General features: G+C 45.6%; 1 long non-coding RNA gene across 1 annotated transcript; it reads left to right on the top strand.

Moving 5' to 3' along the window:
- Window positions 1–3,087: 3,087 nt before the first annotated feature.
- On the top strand, window positions 3,088–6,650 carry LOC130114795 (uncharacterized). Its single transcript, XR_008810421.1, has 3 exons — window positions 3,088–3,236; window positions 5,242–5,500; window positions 6,611–6,650. It is a non-coding gene; the product is annotated as an uncharacterized LOC130114795 (long non-coding RNA).
- Window positions 6,651–22,121: the final 15,471 nt, after the last annotated feature.

Below are 22,121 nucleotides of genomic sequence, written 5' to 3'. Positions count from 1 at the left end.
ATATTAAAGCAGACTTAATTCCCTAATCATTATTACCCAAAGGAGTTGAATCAAGTGCAACTGGACTTGGTATATATCCGTGAAGACGTTTCGCCTCTCATCCAAGAGGCTTCCTCAATTCGTGCCTTTCTGACTAGACGAAGCTAGTCTAACTGGCTGGTGATGAGACTCAGAATTTATCCTCTTAGGGTCGTTGTCAGAGCTATAGATGTCCATGGCTCTTTGTGTCCCGATGTTTACCAACGCCCGTTGCTAACAGAGACATATATACGAGTTGCTCTTTTGTTTACCCATGGACATCGGAGCACAGGAGAGCCACGCATATGAATAGCTCCGATAACGACGGGCGCGGCCAAACATCGGTACACAAAAGAGCCACGCATATCTATGGCTCTGTTAGCGACGGGCATTGGTAAACATCGAGACACAAAGAGCCATGGACATCTATAGCTCTGACAACGACCCTAAGAGGATAAATTCTGAGTTTTCACGGATATATACCAAATCCAGTTGCACTTGATTCAACTCCTTTGGATAACCATGAATTGGATGAATGAGACCATTCACAGACATAGTCATTATTACCAAAGAATCTGCCTAATCGAATAGATGCTATAAAGGGCAGCATGGTAGCCCAGTGGTTAGCATTGTTGCCTCATAGCAAAAAGGTCCTGGGCTCGAAACCCAGGCCATCCTAAGTCCTTTCTGTGTGGAGTTTGCGTGTTCTCCCCGTGTCTGCGTGGGTTTCCTCCAGGTGCTCAGGTTTCTTCCCACCATCAAAAAGACATGCATGTTAGGGTTGATACTCCTGTCGGTGTCCCATGGAAAGAAGAACTGGAGTTTGTCCCCGGGTGCTGCAGCTGCCCACTGCTCCTGTACAAAAGGATGGGTTAAATGTAGAAGACAAATTCGTTGTAACCTGTACAATGACAAAATAAAGTGGCCTTCTTCTTCTTCCTCTTCTTCTTCTTCTTCTTCTTCTTCTTCTTCTTCATAAAGATTAATATATTACCCAGGCTGCTTTTTCTTTTTCAGTCCCTGCCTGTTGAAGTACCTCCCAAGCAATTTCAATTAATGGAATAGAATGATTTCAACTTTAATTTGGGGAAAGCAAAAACCAAGCATTAGATTTCAGACATACTGCCTAAGGATAAAGGTGGGAAGGCTTTACCCTGCTTAGGAGATTAGCACCATGGCACTTTCTGCTCTGTCGGTGTGGTGCTAAATGGAAGGACCTGGAACAAAGTCAAATAAGCATACCCCTCCAATGCATACTGGGAGAAAGAAAAAAAAACACTCCAAAAGAAATATTTAGACAAATTGACTAACTGGATTGCACTCCCTCTGAAATTAGAAAGAAATGTGTGAATATTATGTTGGGTACCATATGACAGAATTCATATCAGCTAGATTTTAACATTGGACAAATACGGGTATCACTTCATACTGTGTAATATATTCCAGTAAAGGTTTAGATACCTTTCAACAACTCACAGAAACTTATAATGGAGGGAAACACGATTTCTTCAGATATCTTCAAGTGGGACATTGACAGAAATATTAAAACTACTGGAGAGAAGGGCATTCGGGTGGCGTGGTGGCCCATTCCGTTGCCTACCAACACGGGGATCGCCAGTTCGGGTCCCCGTGTTACCTCCGGCTTGGTCGGGCATCCCTACAGACACAATTGGCTATGTCTGTGGGAGGGAAGCCGGATGTGGGTATGTCTCTTGGTCGCTGCACTAACACCTCCTCTGGTCAGTTGGGGCGCCTGTTCAGGGAGAAGTGGAACTGGGGAGAATAGCGTGATCCTCCCACGTACTATGTCCCCCTGGCGAAACTCCTCACTGTCAGGTGAAAAGAAGCGGCTGGCGACTCCACATATATCATAGGAGGCATGTGGTAGTCTGTAGCCCTCCCCGGATCGGCAGAGGGGGTGGAGCAGCGACCGGGAAGGCTCGGAAGAGTGGGGTAATTAGCCAAGTACAATTGGGGAGAAGGGGGGAGGACTACCGGAGAGAAAGGAACAAGTCTCATTAGGATATTCGTGGATGCATTCAAGGGTAATACTAACAGAAAACGGATTTCCAGGATTTATTCATGTTTACAGTGTACGTAGGACACGGTCTACCACCTCGAGCTCAGATCTATGGAGGGGATTTACCTGGAAAAACATTTTAAGCTTTCTCATAATCCCAAATAAAAAAGTCACAAAGCAACAAACCTGAACATGGTCGGTGTTGGGGAATGTGTGGTAATATGTCTGCTGGTCGTTTTCATATGTTTTGGGAGTGCATTAACATTTCTTCTTACTGGGTAAACGTGGTCACAGAGATCAGATCAATAATCAGCTCAGAGCTCGATTTTAATTTCAGTGTTATATATTTGGGAAAGGTGCCAACTGGGCTGAAAAATCAGGACAGATATCTATTACAAAAATTACTAGCAGGTAGTAAAAAAGCAATAACCAGGAAATGTCTGAGTAAAGAGTCTCCAACACTCCCCAAATGGATAGAAATAGTTCAGGAAATTTCTATTGTGGAACGATTGACTTTTTCGTCTGAGACACGCCACTAAAAAAATGTGAAAAATACCAGAAAAACTGGAAATCTTATTTGACTCTGAAATGATTCTTTACTATATATCTATTTTGTTTCGAGAATTGTGTTTTATTTCCTTCTGTACCACACTATACTCTACTACAACACAATGGTTATGAACGAATGAGTGGAAGACCCCTGCCTCCTGAAAAACACCCCGGCTTTGTATGAGTCAAAGTCGGGGATCATAAGGCGCTCTATGAGTTCAAAGGGCAATTGTGGCCATAAAGGACTAACAGACCTTGATAGTACATTGTAACCCAGCTGTTTTAAACAACGTCAAGCATTTCACCTTACCTACGATGACCCCATCTGTTGTCCCTTTTTTTTTTTGGTTAATATTTCATTTATCCCCTGTGCGTTTAACCCATCCTAGCTGTGTAGCTAGAAGCAGTGGGCAGCCGTCGTGCAGCACTCGCGGACCAACTCCAGTTCATCTTGCCATGCCTTGGTCAGGGGCACAGACAGAGTATTAACCCTACCATGCATGTCTTTTTGATTGTGGGGGAAACCAGAGCATCCGGAGAAAACCCAGCAGAGATATGGGGAGAACATGCAAATTCCACAGAGAGGAGGACCTGGGATGACCAGGTTGGACAACCCCGGGGATCGAACCCAGGACCTTCTTACTGTGAGGTGACAGCGCTAACCACTGGGCCACCGTGTTGCCTTGGTTTCTGTTCTGTTTTTGTTAAAAAACAATAAAAATAAAGTTTAAAAAAATAACATATGTTGATACAAATTCCTTCTGTGTTCATGTACAGTAGAGTAAAATGTATGACCTCTTGCACTTGATGCAAGGTACGCATCATGGGTCACCAACACATATTCCTGTACCCTCACTGGACTTGTCTTACAGGCTGTTTTACATGCCATAACCCAATGTATCTACATGCCTGATGAATTAAATACAAATACTACCAGTTACGAAACAGAAGAGGTAAGAACGTGTTGGTAATTGTATCATTCATCTTTGCTCTTTAACCTCATGCTGGGAACATACAATATAAACTGAAGCTGATGCAATACTGATAAGAGGGAAAACCCAACAAACATTCTCAGACAGTACACATGGTTCTCTAAATGAATAAATACAAACCTTATTAAAACCTTTTGCAATGATCCAACACACACACACACACACACACACACACACACACACACACACACACACACACACACATGCAGACACACACGCAGACACACAACCCACCCATAGACCTTTGTACTCTACCAATAAATCAGTACCATATGCTTGGGCTCCCTTGCTTAAAAAATTGTTTATCTTTATACGTGAAGAAGCAAAGATGCTCAAACAGATGTGTGCGCCACACTTCAAACTCACCAAAGGAAGGACACAGTGATCAGTCCACTTGAGCTTTAAGTTAAAGATTTATCGAATATCACAGTTCTGATGAGTCACACAAGCACCTTAGGAAATGGCAGCATTATAGAATAAATCGTATGACAATTAACAGCCAAATTTGGCAACAAAACACTTTGCAAAGCTCAAACATCCAAATTTACAGAAACACAGGAGGTTCCAAATCTCACCTGAATCCATTAGTTTTATCAAAATGGATTTTAGAATGTGTGGCATTTATCTGGTGTTAGTAAAGAAATTACAAATTCACAAATATAAATGGACTACATTACTTCCATGAAATCAAATTGACATGTTTCCTTAAGTGTCTCTTGTCAATTTTGTTCTCCATAATGTGTTTCAAGGCCCAAGTTCTGAATCAATTTCAAGCTCAAAGGCCTGGCTAACCTTTACATCAGTGTCCTTATTTTACCTCAAACATGGAATATGAACACATTGCCCATCCCTCCAACAGCATTGTGCAAACAGCTCCTTGAATTTGAGAGCAGTTAACTGATGGCACAAGTGAATCGTCGTGGTAATGCAGCATTCACTTTTTTTTTTTAACTCTTGTGCCCCATGCACACACATTTCACCCTTCACCTCTTCCTGTCCGTTAACTAGATGATATCATCAGCTGATTCAGGAGTGAGGGACATAATTGGACAGTGGGATGTGCGTAACAAACAAAGATAAATATGTTAGATAAAACGTCTCAGAGAAGCATGTCACTGTGTCTCTGCACAACGTCAGAGACTCCCACACAACTGAATTTAGAAGCCATCCTTAATACTTTAGTATAAAGTATTAAGTGTGAAGTGTGACTTCTGTTTGTGCACTGTTGCTCCACACAAAGAGCTGTTTGAGATTGTTTAAATCAACAAGAAGCCTTTCTTGTTAAAGAAAATAAGACTTTTTTATCCCCCTCCCCTTTTTATTTATATAGCAATGTTTCAAAAACCATGCCACAAAATGCTTCACAAACAAATAAAACCAGACAATGCAAATGTGACACTCACAATTGTGTTGTCACAATTTAAGTTATTGTATTTGATATATTGTTAGTAGAGCCAGATTTATTTCATTGTTATGTAGACTAAGTATTTCTAATGTATTGCAGCTGCAATATGTCTCGACGCCACAAGGAGGCGCGCTGGTCTGGCAGGGTATTGTGTTTCTATAAGTGTGTTGCAGTGGGCTCGTGCATTCAGACGTCACCAGCCTGCTCAACAAGTCAACCACGTCTTCTGTTTTATGCTTTCTTTCTGTTTAAAACAGACCCATTCCTGTTACTGGCCCCGCCCCTTACCTGGGACCTGTAACATTTCTTGGCGCCGAACGTGGGGCGAGCATCTGATGACCGGGGATGCTCGTCCGTGCAACAGAACCCAAGTGACCAGACCGGCTGATGATCACCTCAAAGACGTCTAGGACTGTGGACTGTGAAAGATGGCCGACACTGACAAGGTAGCCGTAGGTGACGACGAAAGAAAGAGACTGATTTGGCAGATAAAGAAAGGACTTCACAAGCTGACCGGTGAGGAGATCTGACAAATCGTCCAAAACATCCCACGATCTGATGAGTATGCCAATGCCAAGGAGGGTGATGAGGAGAGTTGTTTTGATTATATATGTACTTACCTCCACAGTCAAGCGCTGTTTGAATTAGAGGATCAGGGGTTTGCTCAGTTACTCCAACTGAATGATATGGTGAAAGAATTAGTTCTTCTACGTCAGCCTACTACTGTAATATCTGAACCTATGAGTAATGTGAAGGGGTTTTTTGTGTCTGTGCCCGCACCCATAATCACCTCACCAGTAGTAACTCCTGTAGGAGCAGAACACAGTAGTGCCGTGACATCAACACCTGTTCATGTTGCACCAGTAACTCACCCTGTGAGAGCAGAACACAGCAGTGCAGACACATCTCAAGTTGAGTTGCTTGACAGAAAAACACTGGAGTACCAGACTCTGATGGCTAACTATGAGGCTTTAGGCAGAAGGTTAGCTGAGCTTAAGGTGACACAGCCCACACCCGAAACACCTACTAGCCAATCCTCTCTTCACCAAGAGTCAGGTACAGTTAGTGCTAGTTACACGCCCACCCGCACCATGACTGACAATGTCATCTTCATGAGAGACTTACTGTTACTACGCAGAGAATTTAAGATTCAAGGCGGTCAGGTTGGCGACAGTATGCTAGACATAGGGTTTAACAGTCTATGCAAACAGATTGATGAGGGGGTCACAGCCAAACATACAGAGAATGAAGTCATTCAAGGGGTGCTCCGTATTGTTAAGCCAGGGCAGTTTAAAGATATGCTCATCAACAAAGACGACCTGACCATCAGTGAGCTTAAAGGCTTCCTGCAGTGGCATATGAGCGAAAAGAGTGGCAGTGAGTTCTTTCAAGAGTTAATGAGCACGAAGCAGAATGAGCAGGAGAGCCCCCAACAGTTCCTATACAGAATGATGGGCCTGAAGCAAAAGGTTCTCTTCGCGTCAAAACAGGCCAGCACAGATATCCAGTATGAGCCTCGCACAGTGCAAAATGTGTTTCTACGCACAGTTCACCAAGGTCTTCTCCCGAAGTACAGTAATGTTTGTACTGAACTCAAGCCATTCCTGTCTGACTGTACCGTAACAGATGAGACTCTCGTGAGACAGGTGAACAAGATATGCAGCGAAGAGAGTGAGAGACAGCGACAACTGGGCTACGGCCCCCACCTAAAGGTAACCAATGCTCACAGTGCACAGCTTGAACTGACCACGCCTCCTGAACCAAAACCAAAGAGTAAGGAGAAAGACAATCTGCTACATGAGCTACAGTGCATCTGGAAAGTATTCACACCCCTTCACTTTCCCCACATTTTGTTATGTTACAGCCTTATTCCAAAATTAAATTAATTAAATTCCTTTTTTTCTCATCAATCTACATACAATACCCCATAATGACAAAGTGAAAAAGGTTTTGTAGAAATTTTTTCAAATGTATTAAAAATAAAAAACTGAAATATTGCATGTACATAAGTATTCACACCCTTTACGCAGTACTTGGTTGAGGCACCCTTGGCAGCGATTACAGCCTCAAGTCTTCTTGGGTATGAAGCTACAAGCTTGGCAAAGCTATATTTGGGGTATTTCTCCCATTCTTCTCTGCAGATCCTCTCGAGCTCTGTAAGGTGTAGATAAATGTAATGGTGTGATGTTTAATAATGATGATTACAACGTATTAATTGGAATAAGGGATATAAGGATATATTAATCATTGGGAAAACATATGCATGGGGAACAGGGCTTGTTACAAAAACATGAGGGGCTATAGTGGCAGTGGAAAAGTACTGAGTATGTTAGCAAACAGAGGAATGCAGAAGTAAATTACAGGAAGAGAAGTGGGGGGCAATAAAAGGACAAGATGTCCCAAGAAGGAGAGTGTGTCTATCTCCATGGAAGGAGTGAGGGTCTGCTGACCTTAGATAAGGTTAGCGGCTCTGAATAGGAAAGGGAACAACAAGGGTGCTGTGGCCTTGGGGGGAGTAGATACAGGATGTGCTGTGCTCTGTGGTTTCAGAAACAGGAACTACGACAGCAGATGTAGAAGATTACCTGGAGTCCGGATATCGGTGAGGTGGAAACGGAGTCAGATGAACGGACCAATCAGAAAGAAGACCACACATCCATATTCAGTCAACACTTTGTATAGTATAAAGACTGGGTCAGGGAAAGGAGAGACAGTCAGACTTCGTGGACTGACACAATCTGTTGTTTGTCAGGGATAGGAAGATCTAGACCCAGAGCTCTGTATGCTTTATCCATTTACTGCTAAATAAAACGGATGGTTTTGAGACCGAACATCTTCTCCTATTGCTTTATCAACAAACACGCAGGACTACGCTCTCACATAGATGAAGATGAGTTGGTAGAGTAAGCTGAAGTCCAACAATTTGGTGACCCCGACGTGATAAAGACAGAGAAGTTACGGATTGACCACAGAAGTAAAAGACAACGGATAACTGCAGTGTGATGGCAACAACAAGCGGCCGCTGAAAAAACTAAGGTAAACAGACGCCTGTTTTATCGAAGTTCTGTTATTGGCTATACCAAATTGTGTGTTGTCATTATACGGCAAGTGTCCTGGTTAAAGTGGATGAATAAAGCATTGAAATAAATTGTGCACGGGTTTAAAGTCCCAGGGGTTAGAGTCCCTTGAAACAACAACAGTACTGAAAAGAAGACGTGCGGGTTTAAAGACCCATGGGTTAAAGAAATCCCATAAAAGCAGCGCATGCACGTGGGAAATACGGACGGGTTTAAAGACCCATGAGGTTAGAGTCCTCATAAAAGCAGCGCATGTCCGTATAAGGGGTTAGAGTCCCTGAGTGAGTAGGTTTAGAGACCCTTGGGAATTAAAAAAAAAAAAAAAACGGAGGTTCCCATAAAAGCAGCACTCACTGGTTTATGATATGTGCCGTGTTTTAACGGCAAGTGTGAATGTTTGATATTTTGCATAAGTAAAAAGTGTGTTGTTTGATAAAACTGTGTATAAGGGTGGTAGAAACTCAGTAGTGTCTCAGAGAGGAAGGAGGGAGTGTCTCAGTGAGAAAGAATCAGCAGTGGAAACCTAACTGGTGCCAACGTAAACTGCCTGATAACACTCACTGATTGGGTCAGTTGCTCGGGACGTATGTGCCATACAAACTGACTGGCTACTGAACTCTTCTCTGATTGGGCTGGTTGCTCGGAACGCAAGTGTCATACAAACCAGCTGGCTACTGAGTGGGGATAGATAAAACATAATGGAAGGGGAATCTGACAGGGAGTGTGAAGAAAACGGAGGTTGCCCTCCCAATGTTATATGGACCGTTAAGCAACAATGGGGAAAAAACCAGGTGTCAAATTTTTGCAGGGCTCCCTAGAAACAAGCGAGACACCATGATTGGGGCGTATGACAGTATATGGAAAGACTTACAAACACAGGGTAAGGTCCCCAAAGAGGAGGAAAGGAAGAGATTGATATTATACCTAGGGAAGGCAGAAAAACAAGCTAAAAAGAAAGCAGATGAACACTGGAAGGCGGAAAAAGTTTCCATGTTAGTCAAAAGAAAATGGAAGAAAGATGGAGAGGAAAATGAGCAGAGAAGAGCCCACTTACACAACAGGACCTTAGCCTGCATGGCAGTAGAAATGAATCAAAAACACTCAGAAATAACCAAAGAAAAAGATAAAGGAAATGAAAAAACAGAAGCATCAGTGCCAATATATCCCAAAATGCCCGGGATACAACCCCCTCCTTATCCCACACCGCAGATGCCACTCGTGCGTGTGGAAGAAGGAGTGATGAAAATGACAGCAATAGGAAAGGAGGAATACAGACAGATTAGGGAGACGTTAGAGGAAGTAGTAACAAGGAAAAAATCAGAGGTGGAGGACCTGGTGAGGGAGGCAGAGCGTAGGATGCAGGAAGCCAGAGAAGGGAATAGGAAAGTACATGAGCAGACGAGCAGACAGGAAGAGATAGATCAGGCAAGAAGCTCACCCACGACAGTGTCAGAAACACCCTCCACCCTAAACGGGGGAGGAGCAGGACAGGGGAGGATACAGAGTCAGGGGGTTGAAACAATGGATGGGTTCAAGGAGAGACAGCTCAGAGAGATAAGAGAGGAAGTAATTAGGGCAGAAGGTCCCGAGGAGAGATTAGAGGCAGGTACAGAGGTGGGGTGTGTGAATAATAATGAGGGAGACAAAGACACATACCAGGTCACAATTACAGGGGCACTAACCAGGCACAACCAGACTCATATAGCGCCCTGTGCTGACCACAGGCATAGACACCAGCTTAGGGACAGAGAAAAGATACAACCACCCGCTAGATACCATCAACTGCCACTGATATATAAAGGACCCCAAACGGGGGATGTGTATCAACCATTCTCATTTACAGACATGAATTGCATCCTGGATAAAATGCCAACTCCCACGGAGGGAGGAGGGCCCTGGATGGAGAAATTTTGCCAACATACATTGGGATATAAATTACCTATGGGAGATTGGAGAGCATTACTGGGAAAACAACTAGCTATGTGGGAAATACAGCAGATTGAGGCTGCGCCAGGCACTAGTTATATACCAGATTCAGAACCATTTACCAGTGAAGCCACAGCTGTGGGAAGGGCAATGAGGGATAAATTCCCCATTCCTCCCAGAGCAATGCATTCACTGACCTTTTCCATGAAAGACGGAGAAGACATGTCAGCATTTTTAAGCAGATGCAAAGGCATATGGACAGACACTGCAGGAAGCCATCCAAGTTCAGGACAGTTACAGACCACATTGTTTAGAAAAGCTGTTATGACTGGAATGCCCAAAGCAGTACAAGATGCCATGGAGGGCAATCCAGACATCCCAGGCTACTCTACTGAGCAATGGGAAAAACATTTGATTCATCATATGAAAAGACACAAGGCTATACAGGAGGAGGGTAGACAGAGCACAGAGTCAGCCCAGGTGCAGCTCCTAAAGCTCCAATTGGATGAGGCAAGGAAAAAGGTAAATGATGCTAAAAAGACAAACCAACAAGTAGCCAATCAGATGGTTCAACAGCCGCCACCACAAAACTACACCCCAAATTTGTACCCAGTGCCTGAATGGGTGTCTAGTTTCCCTTATCCGGGCAGGCCTGTCAGAGTAACAGGAGGTATGAGAGGAAGAGGGAGGGGTCGCGGAGGACCCAGAGGTATGCCATTTACATGCTTTGGATGTGGCCAGCTTGGACACTGGATCAGGGAGTGTCCCATGCTGTGGGGACCCAGGGGACGTCAAGGTCCAGTCAGCAACAGGGGTGGTTATGTGCAGCCCCCGGTCCAAGGACAGCCTTCAGTTATGGTTCCACTTCATCAAGACCCTCATGCAACAGCAGCTCCACCGCAGGGACAATATCCCCAGACCATGCAGGGTGGTCAGGGGGATGAGTACTGAAGGGGCCCGGGAACTCAAGGGCAGGTGGGGCTGGCAGAACCCTACTTGCAAATAAGGGTAATGGACATGGATCTGCATTTCCTAGTTGACACAGGTGCAAGGTTTTCCACTATCACGTGCACCATGTCTCGGTCCAACCTTTCATCCTCCAACGTCCAGCTAGTAGGGTTCTCGGGTAAACCAGAAAATCTGCCATTGACGACACCTCTGACTACCACTGTGGCAGGACAGACTTTTTTGCATCAATATATTTCATCACCAGCATGCCCAGTCAATTTGATGGGACGGGATATGCTGGTGAGGTGCGGGGCATCAGTCATGTGTGGGCCAGAGGGACTGGTAGTGACTTTTCCCAATGGATATTCTGTGAACTGTTCTCTGTCAATGATCCAGTCCAGCTCTCAAATGTTGTTGTCAGCTGATGTTTCACCCACGGCTGAAGGACTCTGGGCAGATATATACTGGGGACTCCTAGAACCGGGAACCAAGCAAAGCAACGGCGTACAGACTCTGTATTATCAGTGGCGGCCGTGGGTCCAAATGCTACATCCCTACTCCCCTCCAATCGACCCCCTCCATGTTACTCTGTACTATGATAGGGACGGGGATGAAATTCATCAGCAAACTTTTTACAATGACATTGAAGGGACACAGTGGGAAGTATTGTCTAGTTGTATTTTAGCGGGGAATGAAGGTGTGGCAGCTGCTGTTGAATTGACACCAGAACAATTTAAGTGGTATGAGATGTCTGAAGAGGCGGTGCCCCATATCACCTTAGCAGTGCATGTTAAACACCAGGCTAGAGATCTTGGGCTGATGTGCAAGCGTCTGATGGCACTGACAGACTGGGTTTGGACCTAACTCCCTGAATTACAGTACTCCCCATCCGAAAAGGCTTACAGGATCATGCACAAGACGGCTGACAAAGTGCTGTTAGAACATAGACAAATAGAGAGATTTCATGGCAGAGAGAAGGCTGATCACTCTGACGCCGCAAGTATGATAGACACTCTCCCTGAGGCGTTATGGTCAGCAGGCCCAACTGATGTAGGACACTGCAAGAATGTTGATCCAATCTCTTTTGAATTAACAGATCACACTCCGATCTGGCAGAAACAGTACTCCCACAAACCTGAGGCAGAAGCAGGGATCACAGATACTATTGAGGGACTGTTGGCAGCGGGGGGGGGGGGGGGGTTGGAGCCCTCAGCCTCTGGCGGGAACACACCTATTTTTCCAGTAGAGAAGCAAAATACAGGGATATATAGAATGGCTCACGACCTTAGACGGATCAATAGTATTGTGTCAACTCCTACAGTCCCAGTACCAAATCCATATACTGCTATGTCTGCACTGTCCCCAGAACACAAATGGTTTTCCTGTATTGATCTGGCCAATGCATTTTTCTGCCTACCACTAGCTGACCATGTGAGAGACATCTTCTCGTTTACTTATAAAGGCCAACAGCTAAGATATACGAGGGTTCCCCAGGGTTTCATCTTGTCTCCTGGGCTGTTCAATCAGGTTCTGAAACAGCAGCTCACTGATCTCACCCTCCCAGAGGGGGTGGTGTTGATTCAGTATGTGGATGACATCCTTCTGGCAGCTCCAGATCATGTCTCCTGCCTAGCAGCCACCAAATCCCTATTAACTCAGCTGTATCACATTGGGTTCAAAGTTTCAAAAACCAAGCTCCAGTGCTGCAGACAGATGGTCTCGTTCCTGGGGAGAATTATCTCTAGTAGAGGAACAGGTTTATCCCCAGCCCATAGATCCTCAATTCTACACCATCCTAAACCAGTCACAGTGAAAGACATGCTCTCATTCCTGGGGTTGACAGGTTATAGCAGACAGTACATAGCATCATATGGGGAACTCACGCACCCCTTAAGGGCCATGGTCAATGAGCAGGGGATGAGAAATTTGTCAGCATGCTTACAATGGACCACTGAAGCAGAGAATAACTTCATTTCCCCCAAACAGGCTCTCACAAACGCTGCTGATTTAGCACTGCCTGACTACAAAGAGCCATTAATTCTGGATGTTTCAGAAAAATCACATACAGTGAATGGTGTTCTTTTTCAGAAAAAAGGGGGAGGTAGGCAGGTGATGATGTATGCAAGTGTGACACTCGATCCAACAGAAAATAGACATCCACCATGCACAAGACATGCAGCAGGGGTAGCAAAAATTCTGCAAAAAGTAGCACACATAGTCATGGGACATGCTCTAACAGTCCTGACAACACACAGCGTAGTGGCCTATGTGAACTCAGCAGCATTCACCATGACATCATTAAGACAGATAAGGTTGGAAAAAATCCTCAATGCACCACACATAACGTTCACACACAAGGGACTCAACATGGCAGATAACATAGGGGAAGGTGAGCCACATGTGTGTGAAGAAAGAGTACAGAAAGTTGTCAAGGTCAGAGCAGATTTACGGGCAAAACCCTTAGCTGACCCAGAGGAAGTGCTGTTCACAGATGGCTGTTGCTACAGACATCCCACTGAGGGACTGAAGGCAGCATATGCAGTGGTAAGACAAACAGATGAAGGGTTTGAGGAGGTAGTGACAGGGAGAGTAATAGGAAAAGAATCAGCGCAGCTAGCTGAATTACAGGGAATGATAGCAGCATTAGAATGGGCAGAAGGGAAAAAAGTAAACATCTACACAGACTCGGCATACGTGGTAGGAGCAATACAGGTGGAGCTCAGTCAGTTGATCAGAGCAGGATTTTTGACAGCAGCAAAAACCCCAATCAAACATGAGAAAGACATCAAGAGACTGGTAGAAGCCCTAATGAAACCAACAGAGGTAGCAGTAATAAAGTGCAGAGGTCACGACAAAACTGAAAGAATGATAGCAAAAGGAAACCAGGAGGCAGACTCTGCAGCTAAAAGGGCAGCAGGTTACACAGCCCAATACATGATGATGTAGGTGGGAAAAACGGTGAATGATTTACTACCTGCCTGCGATGTAAATATGTTAATAAAGGAACAACAGAAAGCCTCTCCTCAAGAGTTCACAGTTTGGAAAGAGAGAGGGGCAACGGAATCCAAAGGAGTGTGGAGGTCGCCGGACGGCTGACCTGTGTTACCCCCAGGGTGGACGGCTTCCGTGTTACAGGAGGCACACGGGCTGACACATTGTGGAAAGGCACAGATGCAGAGACATCTGACCCATTGGTGGCATCCATTTTTGCCCACAATGATTGTGAACCATATCAGGGAATGTAAAATATGTACAGAATACAATATCAGGGCTACAGTGAAGCCACACAAGGGAAAATTTCCTTTGCCAAAAATGCCAGGTCAAGAAATCATAATTGATTACACTGACATGTTGGAAAGGGTAAATGGGTATAGGTACCTCTTGGTCGCCGTGGATGCATACACTGGCTGGCCAGAAGCAGTACCTGCTAAAAAGGAAGATGCCAAAACGGTAATCAAATTCCTAATCAACCAATACATACCAACGCATGGGTTTCCTAAAAGAATCAGGTCAGATGATGGCACACAGTTTAAGAACAAAGACCTGCAGGCAGTAGAAGCGGCCCTGGGACTGAAACATGCGTTTGGAACAGTGTATCACCCCCAATCACAGGGAAAGGTGGAGAGAATGAATCAGTCCATTAAAGGAAAAATAGGAAAAGTGTGTGCTCAAACAAAAATGAGTTGGGTGGATACCCTACCCCTAGCTCTAATGTCAATTAGGAGCTCAGTAAACTCCATCACAGGTTTCACTCCATATGAGTTGACAACAGGGCAGCAGTTCCCGGGACCGGGAGCTGGAATCCCAACCACGGAAAAGGAAAGAGATCCGCTGAAGTACAAACCTTAGTATGACCAACTAACAGCTTTGGTGTCAGCTTTCTCAAAACAGGTTGCAGCAGCAGAGGGGAACCTAGAGGGACAGACACCGCCCATCACAGACTGGGTTCTACTGAAGGTGATCAAGAGGAAGTGGTCGGAGCCAAGGTGGACAGGGCCATACAAGGTGGTTGAGAGGACATCACACGCGGTTCGACTACAGGGCAAAGGAGACAGCTGGTACCACTGGAGCCAGTGTGCAGCAGCGGATTCACCCGTTAGGACACGGGAACAGATAAGAAACACCACAGTTGACTCTGAATAAGTGTAAAGACACAAGCCACTATCTGTGGCGACAGGTATTATAGCTATCACTTTTGGATAAGATTTATAGTAACAGGCTTTGCATATACTCAGGCAAGCCACAATATACTCAAAATTGGAATGAAGAATTTTGCCAGTTGCGAAAAGAATGTTCTGATGTTGCTATAGAAGGTCAAAAGCTCTCCCAGAAAAGGTTTTTTCTAGGATACAAGGAACTGATAACCAGAACACAAGAAGGTTTTGCTTGTTAAGAATTTTTTTTTTTGGATATATGTTGATTAAGATGTTTGAGGAAACAAGAAAACCCCACAGAGCCAAATGGTGGCAGTGGGGAGTGAGCGGGATCATTTCTATAGTAATAGTTACTCCAGTATTGATGTGGGAATCAGCCATCAGAGACAGACACACAGATCAAAACCAACACCACAAGAGAAAAAAAAGGGAAGGCCAAGGCCAACCAGATTACTGCATTAAAACATATGGAGGTATAGACGTAGACTACACTCTGGGAACGAACGTGACATTTCAATTTGATTTATGCCATGTTATTAATTGTGGGAAACACCAGGAGATGTGGAGAAGATATGATTTATACCTGTGCGGAAGTCCAGAAACTCACTCCAGTTGTTTAAGGCAGGGGGATCCGCCTAAGAACTCCGGCATGGGCAGTTTGTGTGCCGGATGGGAACTGATTTGGCAGTATACTGGTCCATGGACCCCTATCAAAACCGCGGTCAAAAATCCAGATACAGTTAATAAGATTAATTTCATACGCGGCCAACTACGACATAGGTCAGGTGGAGTTAATCTCCTGTTGTTGACAATACACGACTTGTGGGATGATCCATCTATGACAGGCCAGAAAAAGGCATTCTATATGGTTGTGGGAGCATATCAACAAGGCACGGACACCATGGGCCTCGTTAAGGTGAATTTGTTAACACCTCCATCCCCCAAGAAAACAGACGCCTCGCTTAGCACATTCGAAACTGAACCTAGACAGAACAAGGACGTAATCACCATAGATTACAATAAATTAACGAGAGGCGATATTGTCAAATTGGCTACTGGATATGGGGACAAAAACCTGTGGTTAGATTGGATGGCAGCTACTGCTGCCTCCATGAACATGAGTAATTGTATTGCATGTTCTTCAGCCAGGCCAACTCTTTTCACCGCCCCAGCACCTCTATTTCCTGATACAGATCCTATAGGATTTCATTGCATGATGGCCCTAACTATGCAAGCCAACCCCCCTAACTGTACTACTCTCAGCTCTATTTTTCCACCCGTTATAAACTCCACGGTGCCGCCGGCGTTCACCCCGAGAGCTAATAACTATACGTGTTTTTCTAGGAGCTCCAGCTCCGGTATGAAGATGGGACACATGCCTGACGGCTGGTGCAAATACACACTTGATGTCAACAGTTGGCCGGTCCCTAACTCTATGGTGTGGGGAAGGGCTGACCTGTTTTGGTATTGCGGGGACAGGACTCTACATATCAGCCTGCCAGCAGACTGGTCTGGAACGTGTGCAATGGTCAGGTTGGTTCTACCCCTGTTTTTGCTAGGGCCACGCCAACAGGCAAATTTCACATATACTCGCCACAGAAGAAACACATTTGAGGTTGGGTATGGCTCTCCCACATACATAGATGCTATAGGCGTTCCCAGGGGAGTTCCAGATGAGTATAAGTTGGTAAATCAAGTGGCAGCAGGATTTGAGAACATCCCAATCATTAGTGCGCTATTTCCAGTCACTCCCAATAAGAATGTGGATAGAATTAATTATATCCATTATAACGTCTTGAGGCTCGCCAATAAAACCAGGGACGCTGTAGCAGGCTTATCTGAACAATTAGCTGTCACCTCGTTGATGACAGTTCAAAACAGAATGGCCCTCGACATGTTATTAGCTGAAAAAGGGGGTGTTTGCTCTATGTTTGATGATCAATGCTGCACGTTCATCCCCAACAACACTGCTCCAGACGGCTCGGTAACTAGAGCCCTAAAAGGACTTAGGACCCTGTCGGAGGAGATGCATGACCACTCAGGTATAAACGACCCACTGGGAAGAATTTTTGAACAGTGGTTTGGGAAGTGGAAAGGTGTGATGGTGTCTGTGTTTCTGTCCCTGGTAGGCATGATGACTGCACTTGTGTTGTGTGGATGCTGTTGTATCCCCTGTATCAGATCTCTGTTTGAAAGGTTGATCGTCACTGCCATCGAAAAGAAGAGTCCCTCATCGATCTATCAGATGGCTCAAGTCGAGACGGAGACGGTGGCTCTGATGGAGGACGGAGGGTGTGAAGAACTGGGCAGTGACACAGAGGCTGAATGTGATGTTTGAATCCGATTGGTTGGTTGGTCTCATTTATATGAGACCAAAAAGGGGGACTTGTAGATAAATGTAATGGTGTGATGTTTAATAATGATGATTACAACGTATTAATTGGAATAAGGGATATAAGGATATATTAATCATTGGGAAAACATATGCATGAGGAACAGGGCTTGTTACAAAAACATGAGGGGCTATAGTGGCAGTGGAAAAGTACTGAGTATGTTAGCAAACAGAGGAATGCAGAAGTAAATTACAGGAAGAGAAGTGGGGGGCAATAAAAGAATAAGATGTCCCAAGAAGGAGAGTGTGTCTATCTCCATGGAAGGAGTGAGGGTCTGCTGACCTTAGATAAGGTTAGCGGCTCTGAATAGGAAAGGGAACAACAAGGGTGCTGTGGCCTTGGGGGGAGTAGATACAGGATGTGCTGTGCTCTGTGGTTTCAGAAACAGGAACTACGACAGCAGATGTAGAAGATTACCTGGAGTCCGGATATCGGTGAGGTGGAAACGGAGTCAGATGAACGGACCAATCAGAAAGAAGACCACACATCCATATTCAGTCAACACTTTGTATAGTATAAAGACTGGGTCAGGGAAAGGAGAGACAGTCAGACTTCGTGAACTGACACAATCTGTTGTTTTGTCAGGGATAGGAAGATCTAGACCCAGAGCTCTGTATGCTTTATCCATTTACTGCTAAATAAAACGGATGGTTTTGAGACCGAACATCTTCTCCTATTGCTTTATCAACAAACACGCAGGACTACGCTCTCACATAGATGAAGATGAGTTGGTAGAGTGAGCTGAAGTCCAACAAAGGTTAGATGGGGAGTGTCGCTGCACAGTTATTTTCAGGTCTTTCCAGAGATGTTCAATGAGGTTCAAGTCTGGGCTCTGGCTGGGCCACTCAAGGACATTCACAGACTTGTTCCGAAGCCACTCCTTCGTTGTCTTGGCTGTGTGCTTAGGGTCGTTGTCGTGTTGAAAGGTAAACCTTCGCCCCAGTCTGAGGTCCTGAGCGCTCTGGAGCTGGTTTTCATCAAGGATATCTCTGTACATTGCTCCATTCATCTTTTCCTCGATCCTGACTAGTCTCCTAGTTCCTGCCACTGAAAAACATCCCCACAGCATAATGCTGCCACCACCATGCTTCACTGTAGGGATGGTATTAGCAAGGTGATGAGAGGTGCCTGGTTTCCTCCAGACGTGACGTTTGGCATTCAGGCCAAAGAGTTCAATCTTGGTTTCATCAGACCAGAGAATCTTGTTTCTCATGGTCTGAGAGTCCTTTAGGTGCTTTCTGGCAAACTCCAAGCAGGCTGTCATGCGCCTTTTACTGAGCAAAGGCTTCCGTCTGGCCTCTACCATAAAGGCCTGATTGGTAGAGTGCTGCAGAGATGGTTGCCCTTCTGGAAGGTTCTCCCATCTCCACAGAGGAACGCTGGAGCTCTGTCAGAGTGACCATCGGGTTCTTGGTCACCTCCCTGACCAAGGCCCTTCCCCCCCGATTGCTCAGTTTGGCTGGGCGGCCAGCTCTAGGAAGAGTCCTGGTGGATCCAAACTTCTTCCATTTACAAATGATGGAGACCACTGTGCTCTTCGGGACCTTCAAAGCTGTAGAAAATGTTTTGTACCCTTCCCCAGATCTGTGCCTCGATACAATCCTGTCTCAGAGGTCCACAGACAATTCCTTTGACTTCATGGCTTGGTTGCTACTCTGACATGCACTGTCAACAGTGGGACCTCATATAGACAGGTGTGTGCCTTTCCAAATCATGTCCAATTAATTGAATTTACTACAGGTGGACTCCAATCAAGATGTAGAAACATCTCAAGGATGATCAGTGGAAACAGGATGAACGTGAGCTCAATTTTTAGTGTCATAGCAAAGGGTGTGAATACTTATGTACATGCAATATTTCAGTTTTTTATTTTCAATAAATTTGCAAAAAATTCTACAAAACCTTTTTTACTTTGTCATTATGGGGAATTGTGTGTAGATTGATGAGAAAAAAAGGAATTTAATCCATTTTGGAATAAGGCTGTAACATAACAAAATGTGGGGAAAGTGAAGGGGTGTGAATACTATGCGGATGCGCTGTATGTGCCAAACTCGATGCTCTGACCAAGGTGGTTGACACCCTTAAAGACACAAGAGCCCTTCCCACCAGAGCCCCTCCTGAACATGCACGGCAGCGTCAGGTTGTCCCAACCAAGCCTGAGCACCAAAGTACACCAAGATAATTCGGCTGCCCTAGCTGTGTGGCACTGGGTAACAGTTGTAGCCACTGTTTTGTCTGTGGGGAGGAGGGCCACAGAGCCGTTGGCTGCCTCAAGAGGAGAGGAGGGCAGAGACAGAATATCAGTCGACCCTCTCTACCACCGGCAGGCACGCTGTGAGCAGCCCCCATGTACAAGCCTCCACCGTGGCTGAGGGGAGGACAGGAGACACTGACCAAGTGCACGCTAGGAGTGCGGCCTCCAACCTCGAAGCTCAGGAGGTACAGACACATGAGAGGCTGGCCCAGCTAGTGGGGAAGAAGTGCACAATCAAGTGTAACATTCACATCTACGCTGTGGAAGCTCTCCTGGACACTGGGGCCCAAGTTAGTATCCTAGACCGTCAGTGGGTGAAGACTTACCTCCCTGATGAGAAGATACGGCCGTTGGCTGAGCTCACAGGGTAAAAATCTCTCGAAGTGGTAGGCATCAATGGTGAGCCCTTACCATACGATGGCTGGGTGGGGGTGATGGTGAGCCTCCCTGGCAACAGTGATCCAGACCTGGCGGTACAAGTGCCCTTCCTCGTGAGCAGTGTGTCCATGGAGAGGCCCCTGATTGGGTTCAACATGATCGAGCAGCTAATCCTGGGACCAAAAGAGGGCAACGACATCCGACCTGCCATAGCAAGCCTGCTCTGTGGAGCTCTGAACATCCAGGAGGACAAAGTCACGGCCTTGGTCAACTTCGTCCAGACACAGTCCTCAGATGATGGTGACAGGAGATATGGCATGGTGAAGGTGGGACCAGGGGACCTCGTCATCCCGCCTGGACAGGTCAAGCAGGTGAAGTGCAAGGTGCCACCCAACTTCGACACATCCAACACACTAGTGCTCTTCGAACTAAATGAAGAAAACGCTCAACTACAGCAGCTTGATGTGGGCGATGGTCTTGTACAGATTGAGAGAGTGAACAGACCCTACGTGAGAGTCCCTGTCGGCAACCACACAAAACATGATGTCACTCTCTCTCACAAAACGGCCCTGGGAAGCATCCAGCCAATCATCAAGATCATCCAGACAGCTGGGCAGGGAAAGGAGGAGCAGATGGGCGTGGAAGTTGGCAGTGTCCAGTCCTTGGAAGGCCCAGCAGCTGGCATAGTAGATCCAACTGTGAAGTGGGATCCACCAGTCGACCTGAGCCATCTAAGTGAGGAGCAACAGGAGATTGCAAAGAAAATGCTCCGTGAAGAGTCAAACACATTCTCCCGGAATGACGATGATATGGGGTGTATACCCAGCCTGGAAATGACTGTCGCACTCAAAGATAACACCCCAGTGCAAAGGTCATATACCTCCATTCCAAAACCCCTCTACAGGGAGGTCAAGGAGTACATTGAGGACCTGCTCGCCAAAGGTTGGATCATCAAGTCCAAATCGCCCTACTCAGCCCCAGTCGTATGCATACGAAAAAAAGATGGAGCTCTCAGGCTCTGTATTGACTACAGACTGCTGAATCAGCGCACCATATTTGACAGACACCCCCTGCCGAGAATCCAGGACATCACTGACACCCTGGGCGGATACAGTTGGTTCTCGATCCTCGACCAAGGGAAGGCATACTGTGGAGTACAAAATGTACTCCATATGCACTCCGTATGAACTCTGTAGTTTTCTACTTCTCTGTGTGTATGAAACTTCCCACACAAAGATAACAACAAATGGTCACTAACACATGAGGGCCTCTCTGGCCTTGGGCAGTAAAGATAACAACAAATGGTCACTAAAATATGAGGGCCACTCCGGCCTGGGGCAGTAAAAGAGTAAATCTACAGACACTCACCAGTCACAGAACATGATTGATGTTTTCCTGCAACACCTTGGTTAATGCAAGAAACATAGGGTATGACGCGACAGACTGTGCTATAAAAACCCCTATCTCCAGTATAGGGGCAGAGCATATCCTCTAAGAACTAACATCTCTGTGGTCATATGTCTCTCCATCTGCAGATGCATTAAAGATTCTCTGTTTGCTCCAATATTTGTCCGATGATTATTCTTCCCAGAGGTTGCTGGGGCAAGAGCCCATTAAAAGGTTAAAGGAAAATCCACGACAATTTTGGTGTCAGAAGTGGGATCTCACATCGCCCGCCAAACGGACAACCGGCTGACTGATCATCTCGGGACAAGGACATAGTCACCGATCTCCCAATAACCTCACCAGGTTTGAGAAGAAGAAAGGGAGAGGCGGGTGGTCCGTTTGGTCGGTGTCGCTGAGATTCCTCAGCAAAACCCTGGGAGATTCATCGCACGGGTAAGCAGAATTCTTTAAAGGATAAAATTATCATTTAAAAACGCGTATGAGGTCGTGCACTGACAATTAAGCGGCTGTTTACCTTCAGTTTCGCACTTATTAAAGTGGTTACCTGGCAGGATTAAGTGAACCAGCGCAACGATAAGCGGCTGTTTACCCTCGGTTTCG

Source organism: Lampris incognitus, chromosome 6, assembly GCF_029633865.1.
Source record: "Lampris incognitus isolate fLamInc1 chromosome 6, fLamInc1.hap2, whole genome shotgun sequence".
Taxonomy (NCBI): Eukaryota; Metazoa; Chordata; class Actinopteri; order Lampriformes; family Lampridae; genus Lampris; species Lampris incognitus.
This window is presented reverse-complemented; position numbering and strand designations above follow the sequence as displayed.